Genomic DNA, 17,653 nt, shown 5'->3' with positions numbered 1-17,653 from the left:
TCCCGGTACAACCTCCCTTGGTCCCAGAATACCCTCTCCTTATCCGACTCGGAGGTGGGTTTCTCTGCGAGGCTCCTTAACGTCTCCAGGCTAGCATCTGAGTGCAGAGCTGCCTGAAACTCCTGGCTGGAGGAAGCCAGAAGTGAGGTTAAGGCCACGTCCTCACTGGGACCCTCTGGGACCGGCTCTGGGTCCATAACTGATTCTGTTATTCCTCTGTCCGATGAGGGTCCAGAAGGCAGGGCGTTACTTGCGTTCTGGGCACTCTGACTGCGGGTAACAGCGGCTATATAGGCCGTCTCCCCGGGGAATAACACCGTCTCATTAGCCTGCGAGGCCATGAGAACTACTCCTCCATCATCCTCCATTACCTCAGGCACAGTGCTACGTATGGGGCAGCAACTATCAGCCAGGTCACCTTCTGTTGTGACACTGGTCACTGGCACAGCACCACCTGCTTCATGGTCCTCGTGCCTCTCCCCATTACCCTTGGCACTGACCTTTGCTCCGGCTAGGGGATCCTCAGCAACATCACCCCGCAGAGTGACATGGCTGAGTTCTCCTGTACCTTCCAAGACAACAACATCATCATCATCATCATCATCATCATCCGGTAAAGCATTGACATTCACAGTATCAGTATTAACCTTACCAACCGTATCAGATCGGGGAGGGGTGTTAGGGACATAATAAGCAAGCATCCTCCCCAAATCAGTTCCCAACAAAACATTAGCAGGTAGGTTTTTGGATACTCCCACTTCCTTCACCCCACTCCCCGCACCCCAATCAATAAAAACCCGGGCCATGGGCAAGGCGCATCGGACGCCCCCAATCCCGGTGACAGTCAGGGTCTTTCCTGGAATAAGCGCTTCAGGGGACACCAGTTCGGGTCGGATGAGGGTTCGTTCGGCCCCAGTGTCCTTGAGGCCTACAGTGAGAGTGTCCCCCACCCTGACAGACTGAAAGTTTTCACAGGCCCTCCCAACCGGCCCACCCACCAAAAGAACTGAGGCATTAGGCCCTGGGACCTTGGATGGGGGGTTCTTCCTCTGCTTCTCTGGGCAAGTGGCGCTGAGATGACCAGTCTGGTTGCAGGAATAACACCTGCGGGCATCAGATGCAGGCCGGGCATTGGTAACGGGAAGGTCGGCTGGCAGGGGCAGGGATGGTGGTTGATGGCTTACCCCCTTTCCAGCTGGTGACGACCGGCTTCCGCACCTCTGGTCTCCGGTTGGCCTCGTAGGTGTCTGCGATCTGCGCTGCTTTATTGGCATCAGGTGGCTCCCGATCCATCACGAACTGCCGTACCTCAGTCGGACACAGATGCAGGAACTGGTCTTTCACCATCAGATCCTTTAGCTGCTCAAAGGTGGTCGCTGACAGTCCTTGGATCCACTGCTCAAAGTTGGTTCGGAGCCCGTCTACCACATCGCTGTAGGTGTCATGTGGTCCACGTTGGAGGGTTCTGAATTTTTTCCGGTAAACCTCCGGAGTCAGCTGGTACTTTTTTATCAGGGCCTGCTTGACGGCCTCATAGTCTCCATCCTGCTCTCGAGGGAGGGAAGCAAACACCTCTAAAGCTTTTCCTCGGAGCCCTGGAGTCAAATATCTTGCCCATTGGTCGATGGGCAGCTGATACTGCCTGCAGGCCTTTTCAAAGCCTCGCAGAAATGTGTCCAAGTCCCCATCCTTTTCCATCACAGGGAAGTGCCCAGGACGAGGTTTAAAACAGTTGGCACTGTTGGACTCACGGGTCTGCGTAGAGGGCGACTCCTTCTGAATCCGGGCTAGCTCCAGCTGGTGTTGTCGGTCAGCTTGTCGCTCAGCAGCCTCTCGGTCAGCTTGTCGCTCAGCCCGCTCCTGGAATTTCAGGATCAGCTGCAGTCGTCCATCATGATCGTCTGTGGCGAGCTCCTCCAAGGCCATCTGCAGGTGGGGGTCCACACTACCCTGGTTGCGGGTATGGCTGGCAATCACCGGTTGGACCCCGGCAGCAGCGCCATCCGGGCCTTGGCTGGCCGCCCCCTCATCAGGGCTCTGCTGTCGGATGGGCTCTGCAGCATCTTGTAACAGTTCAGCAATCATTTGTTCTTTGCTTTTGCCGAGGGGGTCAATGCCTTTGATTATACATATTCCAATAAGAGTGTCCTTTTTCTGCTGGTGATACCAGGACTCCCCAACTACGACCATGATCACCAAAATAAAAATAGAAAAGAAAAAACAAAGAAGGGTAGGGGTAACTGCTACACATACAGTATTGTCTCAGATCTAATAAACACTGAGTTCGATCTTCAAAACTTTTGTGCAAGTTTTTAGTGAGAGGAATGATTGCTCAAACCAGATCACTAATGTCCTATGATCCCACCGCTTGCCACCAATTTGTCATGAAAACGACACCCACTCTTGGGTCAGACCTTGCAGCTCTCTGGCGCCCCCTTATCCTGCTGGTCGAACACGGTATTGACAGAGGATAAGCACGGGTGCAGCTGCTCTAATTTATGTCGACTATTGCGGCACATGATGTGACAGGACGTATATATACCACCAGTTCCTTCCAGGAACGTATATATACCTCCAACCAGCCACCCTCAAACCACAATATCACATAAATACTGGTATACTGCCACCACCGATCGCTTAACAGGTGGATCGGGTACCTGGTAGGTAACGTGAATTAGCGGGTGAGGAACGTGTTTGCTCGACATAGGACAAGAAGAAAGAAACTGGTAAATAATTAATGATTTACTCCCAAAAGGGGGGCAGTGTTTACAAAAGATATACAAGATATTATAAAGGAGACAATTTACATGTATGCATAAACAGTTATTAAAATAAAAGGGATAAGTAATAGCAAAACCTGCTTCACAAGGTGATGGTCTCAGATTCTGTGGGGGGGACGGCCCCCCGGAAATTAGACTTGATTCCTTCACGCAGCGTGTAGTGCATGCGTCTGCGTCCCTGGTTGGAATGGCTTGAAAAATGGCCGATCTGGTTTTTAGCAAGCAGCCAAAACTCTGGGGAACACCCCTTATTTACCTTACAAGGGGGCTCGGTTTTGCGAGCCCACCCAGCTGCAGAAGACCTAAAAAATCCTTCAGATTCCATATCTTGGTGTGGGGGGGTCCCACATCCAAGAGGGAGACATCATGTTGACCGTCACCAATATTCATGAAGATAGATATTAAATATGAAACCTCTATGACGCTCAGAATCCATTATCTCAGTTCCCGGTCATTCCTCAGTTATGCAAGTTATACTATTGTAATGGGAAAAAGGTAAGCATTCAAAAAACGTGGTTCCGATGTTTCTGTCAGACCTGTGCGTGATTAAAATTGGCATAAAACGTTTGTACAATTAAACAATGGGATTTTTTGGAGGGATTTTCCGGTTTGTACCAGTGCTTGCCCTGGACTGAGGTTTTATGGCGGGTTATAAAGATTCCTGGTTTGGGGAAAAGCAAAAGTGAGTTCTATGTCTTCTCTTACAAACAGATAGGGGGTGGGGTTTTTTCCTTTTTAAAACATCTCTCATTTTTAAAACTCGGGCAAAAATACCTTTTGCCTGACACCAGGTCAATGCCACACAGAGTTCTAGCAGCAGACACATCTCTACAACAACTGTTAAGAGGAGACTTTGTGCAGCAGGCCTTCATGGTAAAATAGCTGCTAGGAAACCACTGCTAAGGACAGCCAACAAGCAGAAGAGACTTGTTTGGGCTTAAGAACACAAGGAATGGACATTAGACCAGTGGAAATCTGTACTTTGATCTGATGAGTCCAAATTTGAGATCTTTGGTTCCAACCACCGTGTCTTTGTGCGACACAGAAAAGGTGAACGGATGGACTCTACATGCCTGGTTCCCACCGTGAAGCATGGAGGTGTGATGGTGTGGGGGTGCTTTGCTGGTGACACTGTTGGGGATTTATTCAAAATTGAAGGCATACTGAACCAGCATGGCTACCACAGCATCTTGCAGCGGCATGCTATTCCATCCAGTTTGCGTTTAGTTGGACCATCATTTATTTTTCAACAGGACAATGACCCCAAACACACCTCCAGGCTGTGTAAGGGCTATTTGACCAAGAGGGAGAGTGATGGGGGGCTACGCCAGATGACCTGGCCTCCACAGTCACCAGACCTGAACCCAAGCGAGATGGTTTGGGGTGAGCTGGACAGCAGAGTGAAGGCAAAAGGGCCAACAAGTGCTAAGCATCTCTGGGAACTCCTTCAAGATTGTTGGAAGACCATTTCTGGTGACTACCTCTGGAAGCTCATCAAGAGAATGCCAAGAGTGTGCAAAGCAGTCATCAAAGCAAAAGGTGGCTACTTAGAAGAACCTAGAATATAAGACATATTTTCAGTTGTTTCACACTTTTTTGTTAAGTATATAATTCCACATGTGTTAATTCATAGTTTTGATGTCTTCAGTGTGAATGTACAATTTTCATAGTCATGAAAATACAGAAAAATCTTTAAATGAGAAGGTGTGTCCAAACTTTTGGTCTGTACTGTAGGTATATAATGAATTATAGATTATGAAATGATGAGTTATGAATATATTAGAATAATTTAAGGGGGGCCGTGTTGCAGGGAAAATGATGCACAATGATACACTGAGGGGATTATATCTAATGAGAAACGTGATGATGTGTAATAAATCACTTTGAAAATATGAAAAATAAAGAATAAATAAAGCTGCCTAGCCTCTCACTGGTGGAAAGTGAATACACTGATGAGTGTGATGAAAGTGAAGATGCTAATTAAAGTTATATGAATGGGCAGGCACCAGTGCCGATGCCAGGAAAGAGTAGGATAGGATAAGAATGAAAAAATGAAAATGCCCTTTAAAGTTATCTCCATGTAGTGGCATTACCATAGGTGCAAAAAAGTGACTAGTGCTGAAAATACAGCAAAAAACACATATGTGAAAATCAATAGGCATTTTAATAAAGTGACAAGAGCACAGGGATACTAAGATAAAGTGACATGTGCTGGAGAACAGCATATCAATATAAAATAATCAATATAGGGCAAGTGAGCACATAATTGCGGGTATATATGTATCTAATGGACATCATGATTAAAAATATATAAAAAATCATAGCTAGAGATTTAAGATAAACTAATGTTTACATGTCTAAGTCAGTAATATGTAAAAATTAATCATGCCCCCAAAAGGGGCAAGAAGGCCTGATATATTAGGACTAAGATATTAGCAAGACATAATAAAATCATGATGATTCGAGGACAGAAGGTAGCTACCCGCCTAAAAGCTACCTATAAAATGCCCGTCTAAGTGAATTAATTAAGACAGTAAGGAAACAATGAGATCAAATTATACATAAAGCGGGGCCCAACTTCTGGTTTCAACTGTATCTGTGTGAATAAAGTTCTATGTACAGTTGAAACCAGAAGTTTCTATACACTATATAAAAAGACACATATGCATGTTTTTCTCAATATCTGATATGAAATCAGAATAAACCTTTCCCGTTTTAAGTCAATTAGGATTACCATAATTTATAATATTTGTCAAATGCCAGAATAATGAGGAAGCGAGAATGTTTTATGGCATTTTTATTACTTACTGCAAAGTTAATTAGAGACACATCTGTGGCTGTATTTTAATGCACACCTGAAACACACTGCTTCTTTGTGTAGCATCATGGGAAAGTCTAAAGAAATAAGCCAAGATATCAGGAAGAGAATTGTGGACTTGCACAAGTCTGGCTCATCCTTGGGTACAATTTCAAGATACCTCAAGGTGCCTCGTTCATCTGTACAAACAATTATACGCAAGTACAAACAAGATGGGAATGTCCAGCCATCATACCGCTCAGGAAGGAGACTGGTTCTGTGTCCCAGAGATGAACTTGCTTTGGTCCGACATGTGCATATCAACCCAAGGACACAAGCAAAAGACCTTGTGAAGATGATGACGGAAGCTGGTAAGATTGTGTCAATATCCACAGTGAAATGAGTACTGTATCAACATGGGCTGAAAGGCCACTCTGCCAGGAAGAAGCCATTACTGCAAAAGAAACATAAAAGAGCCAGATTAATGTTTGCAAATCTGCACAGTAGCAAAGACCTTAAAGATGTCCAGTACTTTTTACTATGGCCCAAATATCCCCCAATGTATTTACCCTGTTCAGATAAGGGTTTTTGTAAATACCTTTCGTTGTCCTTTTGGCCGCTCTGGTGACCCCCGGCTGCAGCCGGCTCTGACATCCACTGATGTCACGTCAAATTCTGGCTGCAGCCGGGCGTGACTCAGTGCTGCGCTCCACAGTGAGTGATGGGCTGTGGGTGGGGTTACCCCGAGCGTCACACCCAGCATCCACCGCGCACTTTCCCTCTCCTCATTGGGAAAGCGTGCAGTGGATGCTGGGTGCGACTCGCAGGGTAACCCTGCCCACAGCCCGGCATTCACTGCGGGGACCTTGTCACTGATGTCTCACCTCACTTGACGTGACATCAGCAGAAGGAAGAGCCGGCTGCAGTTGGGGGTCACGTGATGCTTGAGAGTGGCCAGCGATAGCGCCGCTCACAGGTCAGAACAACGAAAAGTATTTACAAAAACCCTTATCTTAACAGGGTAAATACATTTGGGCCATAGTAAAAAGTACTGGACAACTCATTTAATTTTTGGAGACATGTCCTGTGGTCTGATGAAACTAAAATAGAACTTTTTGGGCTTAATGACCATCGTTACGTTTGGAGGAAAAGGGGAGAAGCTTGGAAGCATAAGAACACCATCCCAACTGTAAAACGGGGGTGGCAGCATCATGTTGTAGATTTTTTTGCTGCAGGAGGGACTGGTGCACTTCACAAAATAGATGGTATCATGAGAAAAGAAGATTATGTGGCAATACTGAAGCAACATCTCAAGACATCAGTCAGGAACTTAAAGCTTGGGCGGAAATGGGTCTTCCAAATGGACAATGACCCGAAGCATACTGCCAAAATGGTAAGAGAGTGGCTTAAGAATAACAAAGTCAATGTTTTGGAGTGGCCATCACAAAGCCCTGATCTCAATCCTATTTAAAATTTATGGGCAAAGCTGAAAAGGCAGGTGCGAGCAAGGCGACCTACAAACCAGGATCAGTTACATCAGTTTTGTTAGGAGGAATGGGCCCAAATTCCGACCAACTATTGTGAGAAGCTTGTGGAAGGATATTCCAAACGCTTGACATAAATCATTCAGTTTAAGGGCAATGGTACCAAACACTAATGAAATGTACTGTATGGAATCTTTTGACTTTGCAGTAAATAATAAAAATTCCTTAAAACATTCTCTCTCATTATTCTGGCATTTGGCAAATATTATAAATGATGGTAATCCTAATTGACCTAAAACGGGAAAGGTTTATTCTGATTTCATGTCAGATATTGAGAAAAACATGCAGATGTGTCTTTTTATATAGTGTATGTAAACTTCTGGTTTCAACTGTACTTGAACTTTATGTCCATATCTATATATACTGTATATAGTTGAATATTTATATATATATATCTATGTGAGGACCCAGCATTTCTTCTTAATTCTGCCAAATGCAGTTAGTCAGTCGGCACAGGGACATGAGCTATTGTTGGTGACTCTAGTTATAGATGTAAATAATTGTTGGAATCTTGAATGGCTGCTGTGTACAGATTATAGCGCCCCCTACAGCTTATTGTCCTGCTGTCATCGTGGAACAAAGGCACATGCTAACTGACAGATTGATCATTGTTAGTTTTGCTGTCTACCTATTGTATTAATGAGTTCAAGGTTGTTCTGCAAATATTGAAGGACAAACTATGAACACTGGAGCAATGAGAGAGGACTTTCTCCCAATCCAGTGGGAAAATACCTGAATATGAGGTGTGACCTAGAAAAGTAGGATCTGCCTCTTTTCCCACACACTCTACAGCAAGCCACCGACCAGCTGGAGGAACACAGATCTGCTCCACTGATCATCACTGACCCCTCAAAGACGCTGGAGAATCCAGGTTGAGACAATCAGGTCACCTGGCTATGTACCTCACTGCACTCACTCAGCTTCCTAAGCTTGCCGCTACCTCCTCCCTGGTTGCCGGCCAGAAGTTGGGATAGTCGGCCCTGGACGCTCCAAAGTCACAGCTGCTCAGAGCCAGCGGAAAGGTGAGATTATGTCATCTGCACAATCTTATGTACTTGCTGGGGCTGTACTGTATGTGACCGGCTGGTGTTGGTGCAATAAGTTATTGGCGCACTGTGTTACCCTCACCCTGTCTGGTCTGAGTAGTGTCCACAGGAAAGGAGAGCGGGCGTTCAGTGGGGTGAGCCGTGGTCCATATGGTTTTCTAAAGATGAGACCACCCACTGACCCTCATGTCTCCACACTATCTATTTATTATATTTCAAAATGTTTATGAATTTCTCTATAAAATGATCTATGACAATGATTATATAATGTACATTGTGGACCATTCAACCTCAGATGCAGAGTGTGAACATTGCCAAAAATCTATATTGTACATTTAACTGAAATAAATGATAGAATTAATCAGAAATGTTAACCATTTAAACGGTTTTCGAAAAGTTCCGGATAAATATGAACAAAATGTAAATGTTCATTGATAAGACGTGAATTCAGCGGGTCGGTCCTGAGGGAATTTACATCCCAGGTAGGAATTCAGGGGATCTGGGAAGGGATTTCGCACCATATGAACAACACTGGATGGAATGGGCCCAGATAACCCGGCACCCAGGCTGGAAAAGATCCATACGCTGGTTTTCTTCGATTCCTATATGAAAGAAATAAAAACAAATATTTTCTAACGCTTTTCTATTTTTTTTTTTATAATTATTTGATATTAACCCCTTTACCACTTTGGGCTTCTCCATTTCGTTTTTTGCTCCCTTTCTCTCCAGAGCCATAAATGTTTTATTGTTCCGTCAATGGCCATGTGAGGGCTTGTTTTTTGCAAGACGAGTTGTACTTTTGAACAACACCATTGGTTTTACCATATTGTGTACTGGAAAACAGGAAAATAATTCAAAGTGTGGTGAAATTGCAAAAAAAGTGCAATTTCACAATTGTGACTCACCGGCGCCTGCGCACAAGTTTCCTGCTCCACCTGGCTACACAGATGGCAGGAAGAAGAGCGCCGTCCATACAGGGCAAATTGCGCAGGCGCGGGATCCGGCCGGGAACTGCACGTCACAGGCCCCTGTGACGAGCAGGGGAGGAGGGGGGATAAGGAAAGGAAGCTAATAGGCGTGAAGCTTGCCAAAACTAATTTAATAAAAAGCTATTACACAGCAAGTAGACCTCTAATATGGGACATACAGGTGAGTATAGATTCATACTTCTATCACCTGGATCCCAATATTAGAGGTCAGATAGGTCCCAGGGGTGACAAATTCCCTGTAACATGTTAACAGCCATGGATGGATCGCAACTGCACCTGTGGCAGTTAGGGGCACGTGACAGCTGTACTGATCAGCTGTCATGTCCCTGGAAAGGTGCGGTGTCATCGCCGGAGTCCATACGCCTCGTACACATGCGCGGCTCTGCTCCGTAACCTAATACACGTGTGGCTCCGCTCCGTAAACCTTGTACACGCGCGGCTCTGCTCCGTACATTTCGTACACGCGCTGCTCCGCCCCGTACACCTCATACACGCGGCTCCGCTCCGTACACCTCGTACACACGCGGCTGGGCTCCGTACATCTCGTACACGCGCAGCTCCGTTCCGTACGCCTCGTACACGCGCGGCTCCGCACGCCTCGTACACGTGCGGCTGCGCTCCGTACGCCTCGTGCACGCGCGGCTGCGCTCCGTACGCCTCGTGCACGCGCGGCTGCGCTCCGTACGCCTCGTGCACGCGCGGCTGCGCTCCGTACGCCTCGTGCACGCGCGGCTCTGCTCCGTACGCCTCGTGCACGCGCGGCTGCGCTCCGTACGCCTCGTGCACGCGCGGCTGCGCTCCGTACGCCTCGTGCACGCGCGGCTGCGCTCCGTACGCCTCGTGCACGCGCGGCTGCGCTCCGTACGCCTCGTGCACGCGCGGCTGCGCTCCGTACGCCTCGTGCACGCGCGGCTGCACTCCGTACGCCTCGTGCACGCGCGGCTCCGCTCCGTACGCCTCGTGCACGCGCGGCTCCACTCTGTACGCCTCCGCACGCCTCGGACACACGCGGCTGCGCTCCGTACGCCTCGTGCACGCGCGGCTGCGCTCCGTACGCCTCGTGCACGCGCGGCTGCGCTCCGCACGCCTCGTGCACGCGCGGCTCCGCTCCGTACGCCTCGTACACGCGCGGCTCCGCTCCGTACGCCTCGTACACGCGCGGCTCCGCTCCGTACACCTCGTACACGCGCGGCCCGCTCCGTACACCTCGTACACGCGGCTCCGCTCAGTACACCTCGTACACACGCGGCTCCGCTCCGTACACCTCGTACATGCGCGGCTCCGCTCCGTACACCTCGTACACACGCGGCTCCGCTCCGTACACCTCGTACACACACGGCTCTGCTCCGTACGCCTCGTACACACGCGGCTCTGCTCCGTACACCTCGTACACATGCGGCTCCGCTCCGTACACCTCGTACACGCGCGGCTCTGCTACATCCACACTGTAAACCCCTCCTGACCCCACACATAAACTTCAGCTCATCCAGCACCATGACAACCAGCACAGCAGAGTCCTGCATCCACTGAGGCCCCTGATCATGTGACCCCTGACTCCTCCCCTCCTGTGACCTCATCACAGCTCCTGTGCGCACAGAGCAGCCATATATGTGGTGGCGGCTCTGCAGGTGGAGGTATGTGGAGACCCCATTACTGGGCGCAGGGGGCATTAACCCCTTCAGCACGGAGACTCTTTTGGGGTCTTGTGTTGCCCCTTTATAAGAATCATAAGGTTTTTGTTCTGTTTCCTGTAATAGATACATACGACCCAACTATGGAGACAGGAAGGGAGGAAACGTATTGTTCTCATAGTACAGGACCCCTTTACTGCCCCACAGTGTAATGCCCCCATTATGCCCCTTATGCAGGATGTATGATGCCCCCACACAGTGTAATGCCCCCATTATGCCCCTTATGCCCCTTATGCAGGATGTATGATGCCCCCACACAGTGTAATGCCCCCATTATGCCCCTTATGCAGGATGTATGATGCCCCCCACAGTGTAATGCCCCCATTATGCCCCTTATGCAGGATGTATGATGCCCCCACACAGTGTAATGCCCCCATTATGCCCCTTATGCAGGATGTATGATGCCCCCACACAGTGTAATGCCCCCATTATGCCCCTTATGCAGGATGTATGATGCCCCCACACAGTGTAATGCCCCCATTATGCCCCTTATGCAGGATGTATGATGCCCCCCACAGTGTAATGCCCCCATTATGCCCCTTATGCAGGATGTATGATGCCCCCACACAGTGTAATGCCCCCATTATGCCCCTTATGCAGGATGTATGATGCCCCCACACAGTGTAATGCCCCCATTATGCCCCTTATGCAGTATGTATGATGCCCCCACACAGTGTAATGCCCCCATTATGCCCCTTATGCAGGATGTATGATGCCCCCACACAGTGTAATGCCCCCATTATGCCCCTTATGCAGGATGTATGATGCCCCCACACAGTGTAATGCCCCCATTATGCCCCTTATGCAGGATGTATGATGCCCCCCACAGTGTAATGCCCCCATTATGCCCCTTATGCAGGATGTATGATGCCTCCACACAGTGTAATGCCCCCATTATGCCCCTTATACAGGATGTATGATGCCCCCACACAGTTTAATGCCCCCATTATGCCCCTTATGCAGGATGTATGATGCCCCCCACACAGTGTACTGCCCCCATTATGCCCCTTATGCAGGATGTATGATGCCCCCACACAGTGTAATGCCCCCATTATGCCCCTTATGCAGGATGTATGATGCCCCCACACAGTGTAATGCCCCCATTATGCCCCTTATGCAGGATGTATGATGCCCCCACAGTGTAATGCCCCCATTATGCCCCGTATGCAGGATGTATGATGCCCCCACACAGTGTAATGCCCCCATTATGCCCCTTATGCAGTATGTATGATGCCCCCACACAGTGTAATGCCCCCATTATGCCCCTTATGCAGTATGTATGATGCCCCCACACAGTGTAATGCCCCCATTATGCCCCTTATGCAGGATGTATGATGCCCCCACACAGTGTAATGCCCCCATTATGCCCCTTATGCAGGATGTATGATGCCCCCTCAGTGTAAAGCCCCCATTATGCCCCTTGTGCAGTATGTATGATGCCCCACACATTGTAATGCATTATGCCCCTTATGTAGTATGTATGATGCCCCCTCACAGTGTAATGCCCCCATTATGCCCCTTATACAGGATGTATGATGCCTCCATTATGCCCCCTGTGCAGTATGTATGATGCCCCACACATTGTAATGCATTATGCCCCTTATGTAGTATGTATGATGCCCCCACACAGTGTAATGCCCCCATTATGCCCCTTATGTAGTATGTATGATGCCCCACACAGTGTAATGCCCCCATTATGCCCCTTATGCAGTACGTATGATGCCCCCCACACAGTGTAATGCCCCCATTATGCCCCTTGTGCAGTATGTATGATGCCCCCCACACAGTGTAATGCCCCCATTATGCCCCTTATGCAGTATGTATGATGCCCCACACATTGTAATGCCCCTATTATGCCCCTTATGTAGTATGTGTAATGCCCCCATTATGCCCCTTATGTAGTATGTATGATACCCCCACACAGTGTAATGCCCCGATTATGCCCCTTATGCAGTACGTATGATGCCCTCCACACAGTGTAATGCCCCCATTATGTCCCTTATTTAGTATGTATGATGCCCCCACACAGTGTAATGTTCTCCCAGTACCGCCTGAGGTCCTGCAGTTGGAATAATCCCTCTGGAGTTGGTTTTCCCTTTGGCTGCTCCCCTACATGTAGACCCTCGAGCATGTATACATGCATTTAGGGGAGCAGGCCTCACTAGATATCGAGGCTTTGTACAGTAATATACCGCATGATGATGGTATCAGAGGAGTAAGACGTTTATTGAAATCGAGATCAATAGAGTGTAGCAGACATAATGACTTCATGGAGGATCTTCTAAAATTAACTTTTACTCATAACTTATTTATTTTTGACAGGAAGTACTTCCACCAGCTCAGTGGTACTGCGATGGGGAGCCCTTGTGCCCCCTCGTATGCTAACCTATTCCTTGGCTGGTGGGAGGAATCCACAATATTCAGGGATGATCATAAGTGATGGCATTCATATATTGGGGTATTGTAGAAATATATAGACTACATTTTAATCATCTGGTCAGGGACGAGTGAACAATCTTTTGAATTTGTCAGAGAACTGAACATCAATAGAGTCGGCCTGAGATTTACATCGGAGTTTAATTATAACCAGTTGACTTTCCTGGATGTACTAATGTAGATAGAACGGGATGGGACCCTAGGAACACTCATCTACCATAAACCTACAAGCACTAATAAACTATTGAAGTGGAATAGCCACCACCCCATCCCCATAAAAAGAGGAATACCCAAGGGTCAATTTTTATGGTTGAGAAGGTACTGCCATAATGTCACAGATTTTAATATACTGGCAATAGACCTGAACACCAGATTAAGGGATTATAGGGTACTCATGGTACATTTTGGATTCCACATCATCGTTTGCAGAAAAATGGGAGAAACAGACTCCTCCATACCTAACCAAGAGACCAAGAAAAAGATGGGGTAGCACGAGTAAGAAAAACTTATGACAATCAGAGTGACCTGGGATATACTTGTGGCCGACCCAGCTCGGAGGGTGCTGTGTGATCTACTCCCACAATAACTTTCAGAAAGGGTTGGTCAATTAGGGACCGTTTAGTGCATAGTTTCTACCAAAAAACTGCACCCAAGGGGACTTGGCTAGATAGAAGAATCTGTGGTTTCTTTAGATGTGGAGAATGTTGTACATGTAATTGGATGAGACCATGTAAATCTTTCTCGAGTTCCTCCACGAGTAAAAACTTTTTTCAGAGGGGTTATTCCAACTGTAAAACCTCAGGACTTGTATATATGGCCACATGCACCTGCCCCCTAGATTATGTAGGTAACATGTAAGCAAATAAGAAGAAAGGGTAGCACTCACCGGTCCGTAAAACGTACTTCATTATTGTATGACATCGGTACACTATTCCTGGACCAATTGTCTTCCCCGTACAAAGTTGCCGGTTCTTGTTTTATTTTTTGTGTTTGGACAGATTATGTAGGCAAGACCAAGAGGGAGTCTAGGAGGAGGGTGGGGGGCATTTGGGTGACATATGCCATGGTCAGGACACCCGATTAGCGAGACACATGAATAGTGTACATCGAGGTGAAACCAGAGACATCTCCTTTTGTATCATTGATGTGGTTAAACCCAATGTGATAGGAGGTGATCACAATAGATATATCCTCAAAAAGGAAAGTGAGTGGATTTCCAGACTGGATTGACTAGACCCTAAGGGACTGAATGAGCCAATTTCCTATGCTTGTTTTGTGTGAATACAGCCCCATTCCGGATTACATTTTGGATTTTATACTCTATTCATTGCTACTCAGTTCCCAGTGATTGGAGTTCACATATTATTGTACGTCATCGAGATATCTGAGATTCTATATCAGAATTATTTCTTATCAGTTATATCCTACATATACTATTTAGTAACTAGCAAATGTGATGATCCTTGTGTATCTCTAATTATGCAATGGGGGTCTAATGTGATCATTTAGGAATATACTGTGGGCCATCATCCCATATTTTATGTAGTGATAAAGTAGATCTACGTGCTTATTGCATGATGGGAGGATGTGAAATACTTGTTTTTAGTCTCCCATGACGCTGATCTCAGAGATAGGACTTTTCTATGTTGGTGGTATGCAATCCAAAACCATCATGCGATCCGGCGTGGAACGCATGCTTCCGGACATGCGCATTCGCAGATAGGAGACCGTGATGCACTCCAGCATGGAACGCACATGTCCGGTCACATTTGAGCTTTCTTCCGGCCTGTTGTTTTGTGCTGAATTGTGGGGAATACTTGAGAATTTATTTTTGTTCCATCTGTCTTTAGTTGATCCCACTGATACATCAGATAAGTCCTCAGAGAATTATAATTAGAGGAACCCATGGACACATTAGGATTTGTGAAGCTGACCTCCGCTCTCCTCTATTTCCTTTGAATTTATTGTGTGACTTGTATTTCAGAACAGTAGCTCTTGGTTTTTCATTTCCATGTGTAAATTGAATTTGACTCGTCTTTGATATCTCTTTCAAACTTAGTTTTTTTGATGTCTGAGATGCATCCTCCAGACTTTGTAAATTCTTTTACATATTTTGTTTGAGTTTTGTATCCAAAAAGGCGGAAAACTTTCACCTAGTTTTTTTTTCAAGAAACAAATATCAAACGCATTGTGACTTGGTTATCCTTTATAAATTTATCTTTATTAAGTTTTGAAAAGGAAATACAAATACAAACGCCGGGTACTAGTTGTGCAACAAGTAGTAGGTCAAACATGACCACATAACCATAACAATAACCAGTATTTCCAAAACATTTGAAAACAAAATGAAAGAAGTTAACACAATCCAAAGTAGAGTCGCTGGTAGAACATTGGTTCAATGTGTTTTAGGATATACCAGCGTGGTGACTCTGACTTAAACATTAAGTCATTACATATTCATGTTGGTTAACAAATAAGGGTTATAAAAGAAAAAACGAGTAGTTAAAACCAAAAACACAAATATACACAAAGACAAAGGGAAGTGGGGGAAGGGATGTATGGGTAAAAGGGTTAGGGTAACGTCAGAGAGGCTCCTGAAGTATAGACTTAACTTTCCCCTATGAGGTCAAGGTAATCAGCGGAAGATTTAAACTCCAGTAGGACCATGTTTTATAAAATTTATCATGGGAGTTATTGATCGTGTAGGTGAGCTCCTCCCTTAACATAATCTCATTTATTTTGGAGAACCATAGTGAGATTGTCGGGATAGTGTTACTTTTCCATAGCGAGGGAATACATGCTCTAGCAGACGTGATCAAGAGTCTCAGTATCGAGTTTTTATATGTTTTTAAAGGGATGTTGTTGTGATGGAGAAGGACGAAAGCTGGGTCATGTCTTGCTCCATCCACCAACGTCACGTTACAACACAGACTGTCCAGGAGTTTGCGGAACCTCATCAGGAGAATTCCCAGGCGTTGTAGGAAGGTCATACAGGCACGTGGAGGCCACACACAATACTGAGCCTCATTTTGACTTGTTTTAAGGACATTACATCAAAGTTGGATCAGCCTGTAGTGTGTTTTTCCACTTTTAATTTTGGGGGTGACTCCAAATCCAGGTCTCCATTGGTTAATAAATTTGATTTCCATTGATGATTTTTGTGTGATTTTGTTGTCAGCACATTCAACTTTGTACAGAATAAAGTATTCAATGAGAATATTTCATTCATTCAGATCTAGGATGTGTTATTTGAGTGTTCCCTTTATTTTTTTGAGCAGTGCATTTAATAGAATGTATAGTGAGTAAACTATAATATGTGGGATGCACGTCAGAGTTGCTAAAAAAAATGTATTCGAAGACATTTATCTGATGCAATCAATCCCACAACATTAAACGTCTGTGGTTTCAAGACGCTTCACCATGACATATGATTCAAGCCGTGTTAGTTTCCTTGATACCATGGTGATCAAGGATACACAGGGCCACCTAACTGACCACTATTCCAAGCCCACCGATCTCAATGGCCTATTACACTTTTCTAGCAATCATCCAAGGTCGATGAAGAAATCTATACCTACATCACGATTTCAGAGGGTCAAACGGATTGTGTCCAGTGAAACTATCCGCAATCAGAGGTTACAAGAAATGTCGACCAAATTCACTGAACGAGGCTATCCACCTAGCTTCTTGCATCCCCAGGCGTCGAATTCCAGAACTGATCGTCCAAACAGGACAGAAGGACAGAATCCCCTTTGTTCACACGTTACACCCCTTCGCCTACATCTTACATAAAACCATTAGGAAACACAGGAACATCTTACAAACCGGTTATTCCACGATCCCTGCGTTCCAACAACCCTTCCTACCGTGTTTTAAGAGAGCAACCAATATTAGAGACTCTCTGGTATGTGCCGATTTGGGCGCAGCGTACCTAGGTCCTAAACAATGTTTTTTGCAGAATCCCAAAATGGGCACATTCCCATGTCTCCAATGTCGTCAATGCAACAATGTCCTCAGGGGTAGCATTGTTCATCACCCACAAACTGGCAAAATATACAACATCAAAGGGTACTTTACATGTGACAGTTCATATGTGGTATATCTTATTAAATGTGCATTCGGCCGAATCTATGTGGGGGAGACGGCACAGCCCATAATGGATAGGATTTCAAAGCACAAGTCCACAATTTGGTGCAAAAACCTAATGTTACCCATTCCCCAACAGTTTATCACGGCAGGACATAGTATTTCTCAATTCAAATACCAGTTATTGGAACAAGTTTTGACACCACGTCGGGGAAGCGACCGAGTGAGCCTTCTCAAACGTAGATAAGCCTACTGGATTCATGAATTACAGTTCTTAGAGTCGA

At 46.2% G+C, this 17,653-nt stretch overlaps 1 protein-coding gene across 1 annotated transcript in view; it reads right to left on the bottom strand.

Annotated features, from left to right (window-relative positions):
• Positions 1-17,653, bottom strand: part of LOC141201398 (uncharacterized) — a 147,155-nt gene that overhangs the window by 26,716 nt on the left and 102,786 nt on the right. The window lies entirely within an intron of this gene.

The sequence above is a fragment of the Phyllobates terribilis genome, unplaced genomic scaffold (genome assembly GCF_046119375.1).
Source record: "Phyllobates terribilis strain yellow unplaced genomic scaffold, ASM4611937v1 Scaffold_115__1_contigs__length_5345438, whole genome shotgun sequence".
Classification (NCBI taxonomy): Eukaryota; Metazoa; Chordata; class Amphibia; order Anura; family Dendrobatidae; genus Phyllobates; species Phyllobates terribilis.
This window is presented reverse-complemented; position numbering and strand designations above follow the sequence as displayed.